Source organism: Piliocolobus tephrosceles, chromosome 16 (assembly GCF_002776525.5).
Source record: "Piliocolobus tephrosceles isolate RC106 chromosome 16, ASM277652v3, whole genome shotgun sequence".
In the NCBI taxonomy this organism is placed as follows: Eukaryota; Metazoa; Chordata; class Mammalia; order Primates; family Cercopithecidae; genus Piliocolobus; species Piliocolobus tephrosceles.
Window position 1 is genome coordinate 65,646,994 of NC_045449.1, and position 19,460 is coordinate 65,666,453.

At 41.1% G+C, this 19,460-nt stretch overlaps 1 long non-coding RNA gene across 1 annotated transcript; it reads right to left on the reverse strand.

Moving 5' to 3' along the window:
- Positions 1-212: 212 nt before the first annotated feature.
- LOC116418499 lies at positions 213-4,377 on the reverse strand. The gene is made up of 2 exons (XR_004228552.1): positions 4,044-4,377; positions 213-402 (listed from the first exon to the last, which is right to left on the reverse strand). It is a non-coding gene; the product is annotated as an uncharacterized LOC116418499 (long non-coding RNA).
- Positions 4,378-19,460: the final 15,083 nt, after the last annotated feature.

Consider the following 19,460-nt stretch of genomic DNA (forward strand, 5'->3'; position numbering starts at 1 on the left):
CTATATATACATGTATATATGTATATCTATAGATATACATATAGAGAGAGAGACAGAGAGAGAGAGACAGACAGTATTAAACAACTATTGAGTGACTAGAAGCTGGAAGTAATTTCCCACTTAGGAAGAAGACATTTTGACTATGAGACTAAGCCCCTAAGTGAACTGTGATTCCCACACAGGGTTACTGTAGAAAGGATTTCCACATTAAATAGAAGGTTGAACCAGAGGACATTTAATAACTTTTATCAGTTGAGACTGTGAGATTCAATGACTCCATGACACTTGCAACTTCAGCTTCAGATTTCAGCCACTTTAAGGGAAAAAGAGACACATAGAAATCTTGACCCTGGGACTTGCAGCCCCACAGTGGCACTTCTCCAAGAAATGGATGGTTTTCACCTGCGGTAAATAAAATAACTATGAAGGTTTTTAACAATAGGAGAAAAGAAGGATCATCTAGCAGTAATTATAACCTAGACGGCCGAAGACTTATCTCTAAAAGGACCCAAAGCAATGAACGTCCTCCTCATGTATAAAAAAAAAAAAAAAAGGCCTTTATGCCCTATATTCTCATAATTGAAAGAGGTAGACAACAGGAGGGGGGCAAAATATGGCCTTCCAGATGTGTCAGGGTTGTGATAAGTCATGTTTAAACTTTACCCAAAGTGAAATAAAGTGTCAACAGAAACTCCTGTCCAAACTCTCTGATCAGGTCAGGCAAACAACCAATCGAAAAAAAATCAATCAAATGTGAAAGGTGGCCCGAAGGGGTGGGAATGCTTAACTCTGGGATTCCCATAGAAGCCAGGTCTATTTAGCAACATGTTTCTTGCCAGCTGCTGCTTCTCCTTGTGGTCCTGAAACAGCCAGAAGCATACCAGAGGGTGTCCTTTCATGAGCTGGCTTGACCCTGAGCAGGCTGAGAAGTTGGTGACATTTGCCAATGCCATGAAAGAAGGAAGGATTCTGGGGCGGATGGGTTCAAAACAGATTTGTCTGATCAGCCCCAGGGTCAGTGCTTTGAGAAGAGAGATGGCCTACACTCCTAAGAGGAATGGAAAATTGAGCCTCGATCTGGAATTCTATAAATGCTCAAGGAAGTTAGTTCTTGAGGGTGAAAGAGGAGAGCAAAAATGTCTAAGTACACCTGGCAGAGTGAGAGCAATGTGCTTCCACATGGCCCGTTCGGTCGGAAATAGACTGCGTTTCTCCAGGGATAAGCAGTCGGCAAGGATCAGACAGAAGCTTGAAGCCCAGCCAAATAGATTAGTGTTTAGGAGAGGGTTACAACTGCAAGAAGGAGGTAAAGTATCCATAAATCAGAAATGGGAGAAAGGATCAATCTTATGAACTGAATAAATACGGCAGAATTAAATGTGTTTTGTGGACAGGAAGGTGTTTGGATCTTACCTTCCACAACAAATCAAATTCTAGACCCCTAGTGCAGATGGAACTTTTAAAGCATCACTATTCTATCCGGGTACGACCAGGAACCAAACGGGCTGATGGTTTCAGCTGGATAAGACTGGAAGACAGCAAGGACTTGACATTGGAAATGTACTCACAGACCCTCCTACCTGTGCTAACCGACTTTAGAGTACACCTTCATTCCTACTCTTCTATATTTTAACATGGGACTGAGACTGAGACTGGGACAGAGGTTAATGAGGCATCTCAAGCCAATCAAGAATTAGATCCACGTAACTGCATTTAAAATGAGGAAGTAAAAATTACTACAAACAACAAAAAAGTGTATATACGTTAACCAAGTAGCTATACTTCTAGGGTCTTATTTTTAAGGAAAAAATGCATTAAAGGTAGAAAAGGAGAAACGTAGGTGGAGAGAGAGGAAGAAAGTTGGATAGGAAGGCATTTTGAACATCTATCACTATTACATTAGGAACTTTACATGAACCATTTCATTTCCCTCTCACAAAATCTATGAGATTGAGACAATGCTGCTTATTATGGCATTGTTAATAATAGTGAAAATTGAAAACAGCCTTCTTGTATACTGCTAAGAGAGAGTAAGCATTATGCTGCACCCTCATAATGTTTTACCACAGAGCCTTTAAAACCGTTTATAAAGAATTCTGTCCTGATAGGCAATGTTTATAGTATAATGGTAGTAGAAGTATACAGAATTGGTTATGCAATAGAATTACCAAAATAATTATATATTTTACTTGTTTATATGTGTGTATGTATGCAATATAGCTGTATCTTAATGTCTCTACATGTTTATTAAAAAATTAGTGTTATAAATGGGTGGTGGGATCATGAATTACATTTATTTTCTTCCTTACTCTTTTCTAGGCTTTCCAAAATTTTTACAATTAGCATAATTACTTTTATAATAAGACAATGAAAATCTTTAATAGAAATAGCTTATTTACCATGTGCTGTTAATGCTAATATCTGAACATACAGTACTTTGCTAAAACACCATCATCAAAGGAATTGACCGGGCTATATTTGTCAAACAATGACAAACTACAGTCAATTGGAAAACACCTAAAATATGTCAATAAATGCTTTGCTGCTATCAGCTTTGCAATATGCTTTATCTAGTCTCATAAAAAAAATCACGAGGCGTGTGACCCAAACAAATACATATATTCAATGTGTTTCTAGTCTGAAAGTAACATACCTTGATAATGTCCTCCATTGCTATTGAGACTACTTTGCAACTAGAAACATTTGCTTAGAAAGTGATTAAAATCATACATGTGTTATTGTTATTCCCACTTTTTAAAAATCTAAATAGTAAGTTGTAGTTTGTAGCATGTTTTATTAATCAATGCCAATCCTAAGATAATAAGCCTAAGATAAAGAGTGTCATAAACATTTTAATAAGAACATATGGTGGGGGAAATTGATAGAGCGAGGCCTTTGAAGGGCGGTTTTCTTACTCTAAAGCAAGGTCATAAAAGGTGTTGGAAGAAGAAAATAGACTGGGCAGGACCCAGTGGTCCATCACCGAGCGTGGCAGGCAGGGAGTGGCTTCCTTCCCTCTGCTAAACTCTACAGGCCACCTGTGCCCTCATCAATGGCCTGGGACTCTAAGTTAGAGAGGGCCGAAAAGTGCTAATGAGACAAACAGGAAGGCAAATCATATTTAATGCCAGGAGACATAACTGATTTGCAGTTTAGCAGCTATAAACATGACTATTCCCAGATAGTCCAGATGGAAGACTTTTCATTATATTCAAGAGTTTAGATTTAGGCAAATAGGGTTCTGTTATCTAGAGTACTCTATCTTGTTAAATATTCAAGTGTGTTTCCAAGGAAGATTATACAATATCTTTCTTGGAATATTACCATGGATAAGCTAGATATTAAGAGTAAATGATTGCCTACACACAACCATTTGAAAAGCAGTAAAAGACCTGCAACCAAAAGTGTTTTCTTCCTTAAAGTATTATGATACCTAGAGTTTCACCACTGAAAAATTGAGCTAGGCATTATTTTTTTTTTCAAGAACCCCATTTTAAAAGGCTAATAGAGGCTGGGCCCGGTGGCTCACGCCTGTAATCCCAGCACTTTGGGAGGCCGAGGTGGGCAGATCACAAGGTCAGGAGATCGAGACCATCCTGGCTAACACAGTGAAACCCCGTCTCTACTAAAAATACAAAAAATTAGCCGGGCATGGTGGCGGGCACCTGTAGTCCCAGCTACTTGGGAGGCTGAGGCAGGAGAACGGCATGACCTGGAGAGGCAGAGCTTGCAGTGAGCTGAGATCGCGCCACTGCACTTCAGCCTGGGCGACTGAGTGAGACTCCGTCTCAAAAAAAAAAAAAAAAATGCTGATAGAGTTGCTAGTGGTAACACAATGCAATGAGTTGCTGACATCTGGCCATGCAACAACAAATTAGCATGTGTTCCTCCATAGATGCAGAGATCTGAAATAGCCAGAACACTGCTCAGAGAAAAGGGGAAAGTCTCCAGAAGAAAAGGAGGCACCAAAAAATCTACAAATGCTGGAAGGAGAAGTAGTCCATGGGAAGCAATGTTGAAAACTGTGTAATCCTCAGTCTCACCTTGGGTGGCTCCTGCATTTGGTGCTCCAAGGTAGGAGGGATGAAATAGTCATGAACATTCCCTTCAGATCCAGAGTTTCTGCATCCAGTTTTACATCCATTGCAAGTCTCTTAGTGACTTTCCATTTCTCACACTGTGAATGGACACAGGACCCACCAGAAGGGGAGACAGACATCTTCTGAAGCCAATCTTGATAAAGGAGGTACTTCCTTTTCACCCCATAGTCAGCCAATTTGTTGCCTATAAGCTAAAAACCAAACCTAAATACTGAATTTGAAACTTAGCACAATGACCACCACCATCTGAGTTCTCTGGAACTTCCAGGTGCTTAACACGGTTTCTCAAACACAGCACTACTGACTTTTGGAACGAGTTAATCCCTTGTTGTGGGGCAAAGGGCTGACAGCTTTCCTGCACAGTGTAGGGATTTCAGTGGCATCCCCGGCCTCTACTCCCTGGGTTTTCCCCAGATGAGAACCACTGCACCAAATGAACAGAAATCTTTATTCTCAAGCAATGCAGGCTACATAAGTGCAGTCTCATCTCATTCAACGCTTTGTGCCAAAGTTCCCCACTGGACTTGCAGCATGATTATAAACTCAGAGGTAACAGCAATGGATGTCTCTTCTAGGTCTATACAAAAGCTTAAACAATAAAAAGACAATGCCCATGACTAGAAGAGACCTTCCCAAGAAGACCATTGGCCTATATGTCCAAAAGCCGTTGGGTTCTCTGCATGTGTGGTCCTAATTAGATCTGGGTAGCACTTGTAATGGAGGCATCTACATCTTTGTCTAACTGCCTATAGTGTGGGGAATTATCATCTCCAGAGGGGACATCTCAGTTGACTCATAGCAGAATCACCATAAACATCTCTATGATTCCCCATGGTATATTGTCACTCTGATCCCTGGCTGGGTTTGAGAACATATAAAAGGTAGTACAAAGACTCTCTGTCCCATCCTGGTACCATCTTGCAGTGGCTTGTCTGGAGTTAGAACCTACCTATCTCTTGTCTTCAGAGTCGATGAGGTACCTTGGAATCAAAGACCATAAAAGTCAAAGCTGGAAGGAACATAAAAGACCACCCAACCAGCCTCTCATTTCATAGTGAAATTGGAAAGGGTTATCAGCTAAAAATGGACTGATCTAGTTCATAGCACTGAGGAAAAAATAGCCTCAAAGCAAGCAGAAACCTCAAACCAATGACAGTCAATCCTGCTTGGGTGGCTCTAGCTCTTTGCGGGAAAGCAGTAAAGCCCTCAAACATTTTTTTTTTCTTTTAATATTTCTACCTTGAAAAACTAAACATGTTCTATAGATCATTTTTGAAACTCCAAATGTTTAGAATGGCAAGCTTTTTTTTTTTTTTTCATTCTGAAAGCACTAGACAGACTGGTAGAACCAGGGGAGGCAAAGGTGGATTATTTTTTAAGCCATTCAGTTATTCCCACTTCCTCTGATCCTTTCCCCTCCCCACACCATCCCCTGCTGTCATTTATCAAGACTGCCCCAATCCTGTGGAATTCCACTCATTCTTCATCAGGGCTTTGACCTCCTCCAATCAAACAAGCAAGGTACATTCTGGGAGAGCGCTAATGCCAGGGTATCGGGGGTGCAGAGGAGGAAACAATCGATGCTCCAGGACTTTCCCACGCTTAGTGGAATCAATTTTATCGGTGTTTGGACACTGGGTGTCAAGGCTGGTCAGATGGAAGCCAAAGGTTCTGTGGGGGGCGGGAACTGACAGAGGCTGCTGCTGAGGCTTCAGTCGTGGGACAGCTTCCTGGAAGGGACTCGTTCCCTCAAGTCCAGCTCATTCAGAGGGACATGAGGATCACCCTCCGCTAACACAGATGCTGAGGGTCCCTCCCTCTCTCTAAGATGTGAAAACGACCCCAAGCAAAGTTCCCAATGTACCCTCTCTGCACTTTAGAAAGCCACAAGGAAATATGGATTGGTTCCAGAAAAAGGCAGATGCCACAGGCACTGGGCCCTGCCTTCATGAGTGCATCGAAACTGTTCATGCAGCTGCCTTCTCTCAATTTTCCAAGAGCTGTTAGTCTTCATGGAGTCTTGTCCAAATCTTCTGCCTTTTCTCTTCCTTTGGCTGTTCCCTGGGATCATGGTGATTATTGCTCTCATCCGAGGTGAGCAGAAGGTGAAATTCAAACCGGTCAGGCTGCTGCCTGATAGAATGTTCAGAAAGAGAAGGCAGGTGAAGCTGCTGCCTCAGTGGAGACCCTGACCTTCTACCTGCTGTCCCTCCCACTTTCTCAAGGGCACCAGTCTATGCTATACCTCTGGGCTGTGTTCACATTGCTTCATCGTTCCATGGCCTTTTGTCCCCTGACTCTTGCCATCTACTGAACATCCCTCCTGAAAACAGGACTCAGCTCATGCTCCTGGGTGAAGCTGTTCCTAATGTGCACTAGTAAGTTGCCTCTCCCTCAACTCTGTTCCCATTCTGCCAGAAATAAAGTGACTATAATTTTCTGTTAATGTTTGAGCTCCCCTGAAGGCAGATTCATCTTTACCTGATTCATCTTCACGTTTCCTGGCCCCAGCACAATGGGTAGTATTTACTAGACACTCTATAATTATTCGATGAGCACATTAATCTGTAGATTTTCATAATCAAGATTCTTTCTACTCCTTATAATTCCAGAAACTGGGGCCTTAAGTGGGTGCAAATGTTTGTTAAACCAATACATTGATTTCTATACAAGAAAATGCTGGTGTGGTCCTTCAGATATTCTGCCAGGTGCCTCCCCATCTGATCCCTGACCGTAGCCTCAGCCCAACTGCTCTGAAGCTTCTAGTACCTGCATGGCTGGACAAGGGACACTGGCATCACCACCCACAACCCTGCATGTTGCAATCTTCTTCCCACACCAACCCCACTCTCTCTGCCCCAAGCAAGAGGACTATGCAAACGAGAGAAGGCCTAGGATCTCAAGTCCCAGTGACTCACCTGCCAGCTCTAGGCATACATATATGACCTGTAGACTTCATACTAAATCATCCTCTTCATGATACTAAACATCCTTATGGATGACTGGTACATCCTCTGGTAATCCAAAAGTGTCCTACATACCTGTGTGATGTAGTAAGCTACTGTCTCCCGGCTCCCAAACCTCCAACACCTGCTCTGGGACGCTAAAAGGGACTCTGCAAATCATGTTTTTCCTTTGCTAGTTGCTTCTAATAGATAGATTCTGGCAATAGGGGGCAGTAGAAGGAGACTGGAATCAGGAGAAGGCAGAATGCATCTCCCCACTTTTTTACTTGCTGCTCCCACCAGTGCTACCTAGCAGCCATACTTCATCCTTACAGCAGTAGTTGGATACAGTCCCTATCTCCTAGAGTCAGCCTCAAAGTGCTTTCTCAGAGGTGCAAATTCTAGGAAGTCAGTATTGCTCCTTCCTCAGATGTTTGAATTCCAGCTCTATAAGATCCCTCCTTCAATCTCCTGACATGCCATCAGCAGCCATACAGGGCCTTCCCCTCAGAGATTGGACTTCAACTCCTCAAGGCCCTTCCTCTGATCCTTTAGATTACAATAGACTTAATCTTTTCCCTTATTCCCCAGCCCTGGTGTGGGTAGCTTCTTCCTACAGTTACTATCTCTGTGTTATCTCATTGTTCCCACTTCGTTACTTCAGCCTTCCAAAAAGGCCGAAATATATATAACCAACTTCCTAAATTAAATCCCCTCTGTTGAAATACCTAATGGGTTTTCTGTATTCCTGCATGCACCTTAACTAACACAATATCCCAAAATTCTTTCTGGTTGTTACCTACGGGAGAAATCTGAAAATCAACTCAACGTAATGCTTAGGAAACAAGAGGTGCTGGAAAGGATTTGGAGAAGTAGGAACACTTTTACACTGTTGGTGGGACTGTAGACTAGTTCAACCATTGTGGAAGACAGTGTGGTGATTCCTCAAGGATCTAGAACTAGAAATACCATTTGACCCAGCCATCCCATTACTGGGTATATACCCAAAGGATTATAAATCATGCTGCTATAAAGACACGTGCACACGTATGTTTATTGCAGCACTATTCACAATAGCAAAGACTTGGAACCAACCCAAATGTCCATCAATGAGAGACTGGATTAAGAAAATGTGGCACATATACACCATGGAATACTATGCAGCCATAAAAAAGGATGAGTTCCTGTCCTTTGTAGGGACATGGATGAAGTTGGAAACCATCATTCTAAGCAAACTATCACAAGGACAGAAAACCAAACACCGCATGTTCTCAGTCATAGGTGGGAATTGAACAGTGAGATCACTTGGACACAGGATGGGGAACATCACACACTGGGTCCTGTCATGGGGTTGGGGGAAGGGGGGAGGGATAGCATTGGGAGATACACCTAATGTAAATGACAAGTTAATGGGTGCAGCACACCAACATGGCACATGTATACATACGTGACAAACCTGCACCTTGTGCACATGTACCCTAGAACTTAAAGTATAATAAAAAATAATAATAATAATAAACAGAATGGCAGCAGAGTTTAATTCACATATTTCACTATGGTTTTGACACTAGTGAAATACTAGTATCAAGTATATGTTGGACAAGTATCAAAGTATACTTGTCCAAAGTTATTTGGACAAGCCTAAAACCTCCTTGAGTTTCTAGTCTTGAAACCATAGTGGGAACAGATAACCTCAGCTTCTTGCTCTGTCTTAAAAATGCAGCAAAAAGACAGTCCATGTAAAAGAGCTTTAAGGTCTATGTTAGAAAAGCACCATCAGCAATACATAACTACTTTGACTAACAGGCTGCAAAGACACTCCCTAGTTTTGGCCTCAGTAGGCTCTGCAAAACAGTGTTTTCACCTATGCCAACCACACAGGAAATATTTCAGAGCTGCTGCTTTGTGAAAGGTTCACACCTTGATGGGAAGAGGTTTAAATCTCCCATTTCCTGTATTGATAAGAGCATGATCACCTATTTTCAAAATAAGGTTCATTCTCAATGTTGCAATACCAGGTAGGCCATCCTCTCTGCTGGGAGAAGTACTTGTTGGAGGATGTCAGTTTTGAGAAAAGGATGAGAAGCAGAGGGAAGGGAAACAGTGGAGTAAGGATCGCAAGGATTTTTTTTTTTCATGTTTGGAGCTATGCCAAGGTGTTAAATTCCCATTAAGAATGGCTAGATCTGGAAGAAACTTGATGGATTAGTGGAAAGTGGAGGTGGGGGGAGAAGGCGGCACCATCAATTGCTGAAATTGGCCCCAGACAGGTTTCCTCATTGTTCTGCCAATTGGTTTTGCAATAAATTGGAGGAAATTTGGCGAGATATTCAACCAGGGCATGGACAGTGTACTGGGACCAAAATAAACAACAGTGAATAACTTGGCAATTTTTCATTGGATATTTCAGAAGTGAGTTATGAGACACCACGTTGTGAGTTATTTCTTATAAGTTTACATAATGAGAATTAAAATAAGGCGATAGATGACAAGTTTTGCTCTTAAAATTTGGGAGGCAAATACCAAATACGAAATCCAGTTATGAAACATACAATGACCTGGATAAGAAAAACAGAATAACGTCAGATATTTGAGATGACATAGCATAGAGTCAACATATTGAACTCAAAGGATTTACCCCAGAAACTCCACATACATAAACTACCCAGAATATCTAGTAACTGAGGATATTTTTTTCTAGCAAAAGATATTCCTGATATGCAGCCATTGTTATGTTTTCTGGAATGAGTATCTATGAATTAACAGAGATTTTTAATAATTTGTTTACTGTGAACTCTTTTGGAAATTTGGTGAAGTCTATGGACTTCTTTTTAGAATCACATGTGTAAATGCATAACTTGAAACACACCGAATTATAAAATAAATTATATGGCAATGCAGTTGTGATCTAAAAATATTTAGGAAATAAAATTGTGAAACATAACATGTATGCTTCCTTATTAATGCATTCAATAACAAGACCTGAAGGTGGGTCTACTAACTACCATAATTTTGAAGCAGTGAGGAGTATAGATGATATCTTGAGATTTTTACAACACTACAATGTGATATAAAAAATCTATGATTTTTGTTGGTGATAAAGCCTTAGTTATGACCAATACTATTGTGTCTTTCACATGCACTTGTAATGGAAAGAAATACTACATTTCAAACAGAGGTTAGAAAAAATAAAGGTAATTTTTTCCTATCCTAACTTAAGGATTCCAAGAATTCTATTCCTAGATCTTGTTTGTAGGGACCTATGGACACTGAGCTAAGGATTCATGGACAACTCTTAGACTTAAATATTCACATGATTTTTAAATACTCTTTTTTTTTTTCTATTTTCCCAAAAGATTTACTCTATTCATTCCAAACAAATGGTTTCCTTCTAACATAAATCAGGTAAGACCACACCCTTATTAAAGGGTGTGAAAAATGTTAGGCTATCTTACAGAACAAAATTAAAAAGTCTCTTAAACTTAATGCTTATTATTAAGTGAAAGAAAATCTGAAATACTATATGCTATATGAGTCCAACTATATGACATTCTGAAAAAAAGCAAAACATTGGAGACAATAAATAAATGAGTGGTTGCCAGAAGTTGGGGGGAGGGAGGGATGGATAGATGAAGCAGGGGGATTTTTAGAGCAGTGAAACCACTCTGTATGGTATTATAATGGTGGATATGTGTCATTATACATTGGTGCAAACCCATAGAATATATAACACCCAGAGTGAACCCTAATGGAAACTATGGGCTCTGGGTGATAATGATGTGTCAATGTAGGCCCATTGGTCGCAAGGAATGTACCACTCTATGGGGTGTGTTAATAGTGGAGGAGGCTGTGCATGTGTATGGGGGCAGGGGGTTACAAGAGTTACAAAAAGTATAATAACTCTCTGTACCTTTTGCTCGATTTTGCTGTGAACCTAAAACTGCTCTAAAAAAAATACAGCCTAATTGTTTTTCTTTAAAAAGAGAACAATTAAAAAGAAAAACAAAGTCTCCCCTTCCCACATTCTCCAATTTCCATAAGGAAGGGAAACAGCACCCTCATGGGCTAAGCACAACTGCAGCCATGTGCCCGAGAGGAAGGTGGGATGTAATCGGTAGAAAAGTGGAGGGCGTTGATTCCGCCATGAACTCCCCATTAGATATGTGTCTATCAGAAACTTTTTATGTCTTGTTCCTAGTCAACAGGGGGTTTGTTCACGTAGCTCCTACCCCTATTTTGTTCTCACTTTACAGAAATGTTCCACCCCAAAGCAGCAATGGTACCTGAACCACCTCAGTCCCTGGTGGACACTATTTTTCATACACACCTTGAGGAATGTCCTGGAGGAATCGATTGGGAATCAGCAGACTAGAAATGCTCATGGTAACTTGTGGATTTCTCCTTTAGCTCCTTTGGGGGATGTTACGGATATCATGCCTCCATGGCCAGACTGTTAGGGAAGTTTAAAATCAGAGGTGGTTACCAGAGAGTGGGTACCTGGAGCAACCTAGAAGCAGGGGGCTCAGACCTGTCACACAGTCAGGAACTCCATCAGCAGCTGATGTTGGCAAGGCCCTGAGACCCTTACAAAATACCAAAAGCAAATTCATCTCTTCCAAACGAGCTTCCATAAACTCAGTTATTAGAGCCTGACCAGTTCAGATGGCTGGGTTCATGGAAATGAAAACCATTTTTCTTGTGACCAACTCAGAGTTTCCAGTCTAACAGCCACAGCAAGTAGCTTGATCTCTTTTCTAGGCAAGTTCACAAAAAGGCAACAGGTCCTCAGAGGGTTGAGCATGTCTGCATTTTCGTAAGAGGAGATAAAACAGAGTTAATGTGCAGCAATGAAAATCCTTTGGGGGCACTGGGAACTCAGATCACTTAATTTCTATGTGCAGGTCCTGACTTCTCTGCACCTTGACTTTTCTATCTGTAAAACACACCTAGCGAACTTGACTTCTAAGCGTGTGATGTGATGTGGCTAAAGAAGTCCCAACACAGCTGGGAATTGTTCATCCCTTGAGATTATTGACTCACGTTGCTCCCTGTGTCCCTTACTTTCCTTCTCTACACATCTATGCATTGCCAACTTAGCATACTTGCAAACAGCTATAAAAACTGAATCTGGGTCTCTCAGATCCTTCCACAACTTTTTAGATACAGAAATACTGAAACAACCAATGCCTGGAAACTAATATATCAACCTCAAGAATGGATTGAATTGTGTGTGTGTGTGTGTGTGTGTGTGTGTGTGTGTGTGTGTGTGTGTACATGCATATATGCATATTTTCCAAATCACTTTATTTTTTGACAATGGCTACAAGAGTTACCAAAAGTATAATCACTTCTTTTTTGGTTAATTACATTATGCCTTACTAAAGACAAAAAAAAAAATCTGAAGACTCAATCTTACCCATATTTGTTTTTTTTCTCAATCAATGTCACCAAGTGTATCAATGGATTGTTTTTGGCTGCAAGAAACAAAACACCCAGTTAAAAGGGGTTTACACAGTAAGGACACACCAGTAAGTGAGGAAGTAGGTGGCTTCAGGAAGGGTTAATTCAGCAGCTCAATAATTGGTCTCTCAGAGTCTCCTGGCTTTCCCTGATGGTTGCAATTTGTCTGTCTCAGCATTAGGCATTACTTCTTACATGGCTAGTCAAGGCAAAAAGGAAAGGCCAATTTTGATGAACTGTTTTATACAATATTTCCCAAGAGCGCCCAGCAAATTCCTACTGTCTTTCTCGTATGCCAAGTCTAGGATGCCCACCTCTAAGCCAATCGCTGGCCAAGGGATGTTCAAGAGTGTTATGATTGGCTCAGGTCAATCAGGGTCCCTCCCTTAGGATCCTCCTGGTCCACCTGCCTTGACACATTGCTGTTTAAACCTCGACCCAATGAAGGTTCTGCTAGGAAGGGAATAGCAGGGACTGGACACTGGGTAGATAATCAATAGTTGCCTAGTTACAATACTTTCTTCATTGTTTAAATATGTCTGTTTGAACACAAACTGTACAAACATTCTTAACTGGATAACAGATTACACAGTTGTCTGCAATTGGAACAGAAATCTACTGTCTACATGACGGAGGTCTGGAAGTCCTTTTCATAAATTAAATTCAAAGCAAATTTTCTAGTTTCCAACTGTTAAAAAACTTTATCTAGGCTATTAAAATCCTAACATTCTTACAAAGCTAATCTTTCCTCCAAGGGCCTCTCTTTTTTAGTGGTCATAAGACTGAACTGCCAATCAAAGATCTAAATATGTATCAATAAGTATTAATAACTAAAGGTGATCATCTTTCATCACTTCTGTTTTTATCAGACAAAAGAAATCAAATAAATCAAACATTGCTGAGACTGGAATGATTATAACTAAACTCAGCTCACAATGAAGTGGTGTGTGTGCATATATGTATGTGCGTGTGTGTGTGTGTGTGTGTGTGTGTGTGTGTTGTGGTATTAGTCATCAACTACCCATGCTGACCTGTTTGCAATATGGCTTGTTGATATGATTATTTGAATAAAGCTATACATTTCAAGTCCACTTAGGAAACCAGTCAGCAATAGCCCTGAATTCACCAATAGCTTAGATATTTTCACAAGGACCAGGCCAAGTGTGTAGTCGGCCACGTTTAGCTTTACGCTGACATTGGAATCAATGTCCAAAAAGGGGAAAGCAAAGATATTCAGAGAAAACAACTCCAGAATCAAAGGAGGTTTCATGCCAACTGAAAACACACTTGTAAAGAAAAGGAATGTCTGTTTTTCTGCTCTTTTAACCCCTTACAGAACTCTCTCAATCAGCATCCTCCGCTCTCCAGCCCGCAATGTTTTCATCTCGCCTCCCAGTGAGCTAGGGCTTCTTTCCTAAATGGGCAACTAGCACTGCAACCTTCCTCCTCCCCTCCCCACCAAAGCTTACCTATCCTGGGTCCTGTTCCAAGATGACCCTGCTTGAAGTGATGGAAGTGAATCCTAAAGATGAAATTAAATGTCACTGTGCTCATGGGCAGTAACGGTTTGGGAACAAGACTTGCAATGGAGTAGTTGCTTACAGGTCATGCCCAAAAGGAGTAATTCCTCCTGCGGATCGCAGGCATCTCAGAGAGGGAGGTAGGTAGAGAGCTCTATTTGGGACAGGAGACGTGTCTCCCAGATCAGACCAAGGTGGTGGCCTTCAGTTCCATTTAGGTTTCTGGACAGGTCTGATGACAAGGACAGAGGTTTGGTCACATGGAGGTCTTGAGCCCAAGTCTCTCCACTTTCAACATGCACAAGTCACAGACACAGCCCTCAGAACCACTACAGCAAAAGGCTGAGTCCAGCCCAGACTCCACAAACTCCCTCTTCCCTCGCAGGCCAAATAAGAACTAATTTTAAACCACCACAACCCAGCTTGGGGAAAAGGCCCAGGAAAGCTCTGCAACGGAACAGACAAAACTGTGCACTCCACCCAAGCTGTTTACCTCTCCACGGAGCCTTTCAGGGACTAAACACTGGTCTGGGGTTTGGGACGTCGTCCATTCTACCCTGAAATTCCCTTTTCAGGTTAGGATTAGGAAATCCATCCCCACACCGGTCCCCACCTAGCCAGAAGCTCCTGCCTTTGTCCCCTTTTTAGTTTTCATTAAGAATTCAAGTCTGGATTCCTCTAACAGAAGAGCTGAAGAAAGGGTCCTACTAAAATTTGTCTATACTGTATACATGCTTCAGCTAGAAGCTTCTGAATCAGTCAGGGTTCTCCGGAGAAAGAGAACCAAGAGCAGATTTTATATATATCATATATATAATATATATATATAATTCATATCATTAAAAAAACAATAATTTATAATTTGCTATATAACATAATATGGAATATAATATATAACATATGGAATATATACATTATATTCCATATTGTTATATAGCAAATTATAAGTTATTATAAATACATGTATTTATTATGATTATATCAAATTATAAATTATTATAATTTAAGTATTTATACATAAATTTACATGTACTTATAATTTATAATTGGACATATAGAATACAATATATAATGTAATAGAAATTTTATTAGAAATAGCATACGATTATTATATTATATAAAGGTAACATAAATGTGTGATATAATATAGTTTATATAAAATAATACAATAACTTATAATATAAAATACAAATATTTATTAGCTTATTTACTTTCAGGAATTAGCTCATGCAGTTGTCAGGGTTAGAAAGTCTAAAATTCATAGGGCAGGCTGGCAGGCTGGAAATTCCCATGTGAGTTGAGGCTGCAGTCTTAAGGCAGAATTTCTTCTCCAAGTTTTTGGTCCCAAGGCCCTCCAACTGATTGGATGAGGACCACCCACATTATCCAAGGTAATCCCCTTTACTTAAAGTCAACAGGTTGTAAATGTTAACATCCACAAAATACCTCCTTAGCAACACTTAGATTATTGTTTGATTAAATGACTGGATAGTGCAGCCTGTCCAAATGGACACATCAACTTAACCATCACAGCTTCCAATGGCTTTGCTGGTATCTGAATCTCTATGAAATTCTTGTATGATAGAAGCTTTGGGGTTATTCAAACCTCTTAGGCTATATAAAGCCACAGACTTAGTGGATCTGGGATACACGGTGTAACTCCACCCCAGGTCAGGCAGTGCCACCCCAGAAACAGAGCTCTCAGTACCCAAATAAAGTAACAATAAAACTCTCAGGTTGAATGCTTATTACGTGTTAAGCAATTTGCTAAGCGTGGCAGCAGCAGCATTCGACAGAAGCTACTTCATTGAAATCAGTCCCTCACGTTCTTCCTTTAGAGATGAGGAAAATCTGAGACTCAGAAAGGTTCTGTTACTTGTCTAAGGTCACACAGTGTTTTCAGTGGGGGATTAAGATTTGAACCCGACTGTTCTAACTGCTGAGGCCTGCGCCGTGTCCTGGAGAAAAATGTTATCTCCAAGTCTAAAACTGGATAGATAAGGAATTTCTTCATTCTTCCCTTCCACCTTCATTTCCTGTCTTCTTTCCCTCCTTTCGTCCCACCTACCTCGCTACAACTGTTATAAAAGTCTACACTGCGCACAGCCCTGAGTTCCCCAGTTAGCAGCTGGGGAGAGGGGTTGGTAATAGGGAGGGGAGGACACAGTTGAGATGCCGAGTGTTTTCAACTAGCAACTAATCAGGGTAAAGCAGGAAGAGAAGTTTTGAGTTGCAAAACGTGTTTTTGCCAAAACTAAAAATTTGGCCCTGAAATGTTAAAATGTTACCTCTGGCCAAAGATGCCCTGGAAACGTCTACCTTTACTCACACTCGCACTTACCCTGATGACATTTTGATGCAAACTTTCTTTGACTCCCAGACTAGAAGAGGCAGAAGGATGCTACCCAAACCAGTCCCTGTCTTCAAGCAAAAGTGCTCACTGCATTTCAGATCTTCACAGAGGAAGAGTCCAGCCTCACCTAAGACACCCACCTGCACAGTAAATGACAGGTGACATTGCCATGGCAGCTTTCGTCCTGACCCAGCCTTAGGTAGGACTGACAAATCCACTGCGTGCTCACTATTGGGTCATGCGACATTTGGAATCGGACACCTGACAACACTGCCCTACAGAAAGGCAATGGAAACAGAGGCTGCAGCCATGGCCCAGGACGGATGGTCTTTCGCATACCTGGGGCAGCCTCTGCCACAACTTCTTCCTCCAAGGAAATCAACACAAATGAAAACTGGCTGATGCTCTGGTCCACCAGAGGCTGAAGAAGAAAACCGCAAAATGGAGACTGCCCAATTCTAATTTAATTCAGAAGAACAAACAGGGCATCACTCAGCAGACTTCAAATCCCCAGTCAGAAGATTTTGTCCGTGAAGTAAATTGTTTCATGGGCCATCTACCCCACCTACTCCTTCTTGCCACAGCAAGGAGGTGAAAATAACTCTTGAAGCCATGGTGAGTGACATTCTCGTGACTACATTGTTGTCAGTGTTGATCTTGTACTTTTTAAAAATGTCAAGTCAAATATACAATAGGAAAAATTTATTTATAAAGTAGCTACAGTACTGCTATGTGAGGCTCGCATTCTCTCTCTCTGCTCATGTCACTCAAGACCCTGCTCAAATGCCGCTTCCTCAGAGAAGTCTTTCCTGGCCACCCAACACTCACTTTCCCTCGAGATCTGCTTTATTTTCTTTGTGACATCAAACTGTATGTTTGTTTGTTTCCTTACGATGTGTCCCCACGACTGGAATGTAACCTCTATGCAGATAGGGGCATTAATTTAATCACAGCTGTGTTCTAAGCATTTAGAACGATATCTAGTACGTAGGAGGGGCCCGGTAAATATTTGTTGAATGAATATATCAATGGACGGGTCCAAGAATCAGTCATTTAAAAGACCCTGATGAAAATGAGACGCCCTGGGGTTTGATATTTGAAGTTGCTCTTATTGGAGAGCTAGTCTGAAAATTCTTGACCACAGTTTCAAATCCCAAGTGTTAGGATTACACTGGTGTCAGGGAAGCTCTGACTTGGCTGGTCAGCAAACCAGCTGTGGAATTCTTCTACTTGTCACACGGACAAAAATGTCCTTGAAGAGGTATCTAGTGGAAAGTTTGAGATCAAGTGCTGAAAATCAGATGGCCCAGGTCCCAGTCCTGGATCTGGCACTTCCTAGATGAGTCTTGAAATACTGATTTAACATTTCAGTGTTTTAGTTTCCTTGTCTATGACACAGGGATGTACACCCATTGTATCTACTTCATAGGGTTTCATGTAAGGAAAAATAAGCAAATACATGTAAGTCACATTTACTGGCACTTAAGGGAGAGCTCAATAAAGTGCTAGTTATTGTTAATATTATAATTTTGAAAAACTAATGGAAACATATTATTTAATCTAGGGCTAGTGCTTGGGCAAGGCACTTCACCAAGTGAAGCACCTAGAAGGCAAAATGTTAAGGGGTGGCTCACTCTCAGGTGCTGACCGTGGCCCTGTATGACTCTGAGAATCATTACATTTTGAGTGCTAGGTACACCACACACCTCACCCCAGCCCCAGCTCTTCAAGGAAAAGATGAGCAAGAAATAAAACAATGTGGTACAAAAAACGTTCAATGCAGTTGGTCTCGTGGTTTAACAATGTTTACAGAAAACACCTGACTCCAGTGAAATATAATTCACGAGAAGAGCCAGAGCTCATACAACCGCAGGACCACAGTCGCATTTTTGGTGAATGTATTCCTAGAGATCTCTGGATAAAATCCTTTCTGATAATGAGAACAGTGGTTCTCAGGGCCAACATTCAGACTTGCTTGAGGCTCCTAGGGCTTCCACCCAATATGTCTGTAGGCAGGTCTATACACACATTATGCAAAGAGAGATTTTTGAGATGCACCCATAAAGACAAAATTTTATCATTAGAAAAAAAAGTGCATTTGTAAATGTCATAACAATAAAATTATGCTCCAAGACTTTGGACAAGATCAAAGTAGTATGAGGAAGGGGCTACAGGAAGAACCTCAAAATCATCAGATGCCCAACTTTTCCAAACACAATATAAGGAAAATGACTAGTATGGTTTATTCCTATATATCATTGTATTAGTCTCTTTTCACGCTGCTGATAAAGACATACCCGAGACCGGGCAATTTACAAAAGAAAGAGCTTTAATTGGACTTACAGTTCCACGTGGCTGGGGAAGCCTCACAATCATGGCAGAAGGCAGGGAGGAGCAAGTCACATCTTACATGGATGACAGCAGGCAGAGAGAGAGAGCTTGTGCAGGAAAACTCCCCTTATAATAACCATGAGACTTAGTCACTGTCATGAGAACAGCACGGGAAAGACCTGCCCCCATGATTCAATTGCCTCCCACTCAGTCGCTCCCACAACACGTGGGAATTCAAGATGAGATTTGGGTAGGGACACAGCCAAACCATATCAATCATGATGTAGTTCCTGCCATGTCATGTGGATAAACCAACTCTGCTCTCTCTAACCACACAGCTGACTGCTTTATGGAATGGCTGAGAAGTCACAGAACCAGATACAAAGAAGGCTATTTCTGGGATATGCTATCCTAAATTTTGCCCACCAAGGTTTTCCGTGTAGAATGGTGGCAGATAAGCCCAATTTCCTCTCTTTCAGGAAATATGAATATTAAGCAAACCAAGACAAGATTGATCTCTAAAGTCCAGTTCTCTATGAAGGTTGCTATGCCTCACAGTCCTGGGGCTACTAGGATCCAGAGAGATAGCATCCCTTTCTCCCCCTCAGCATGTACCAATCTTGCAATAAATCCCCATTACAGAAAGTAAACTGAGTGGAGGTCCTCTTTGCAGAGCCTGACATAAGGTTTCATATTTATCCATAATCTCCAAATGTACTAATAAATTTTGGTAATAATACAATTATCAAAC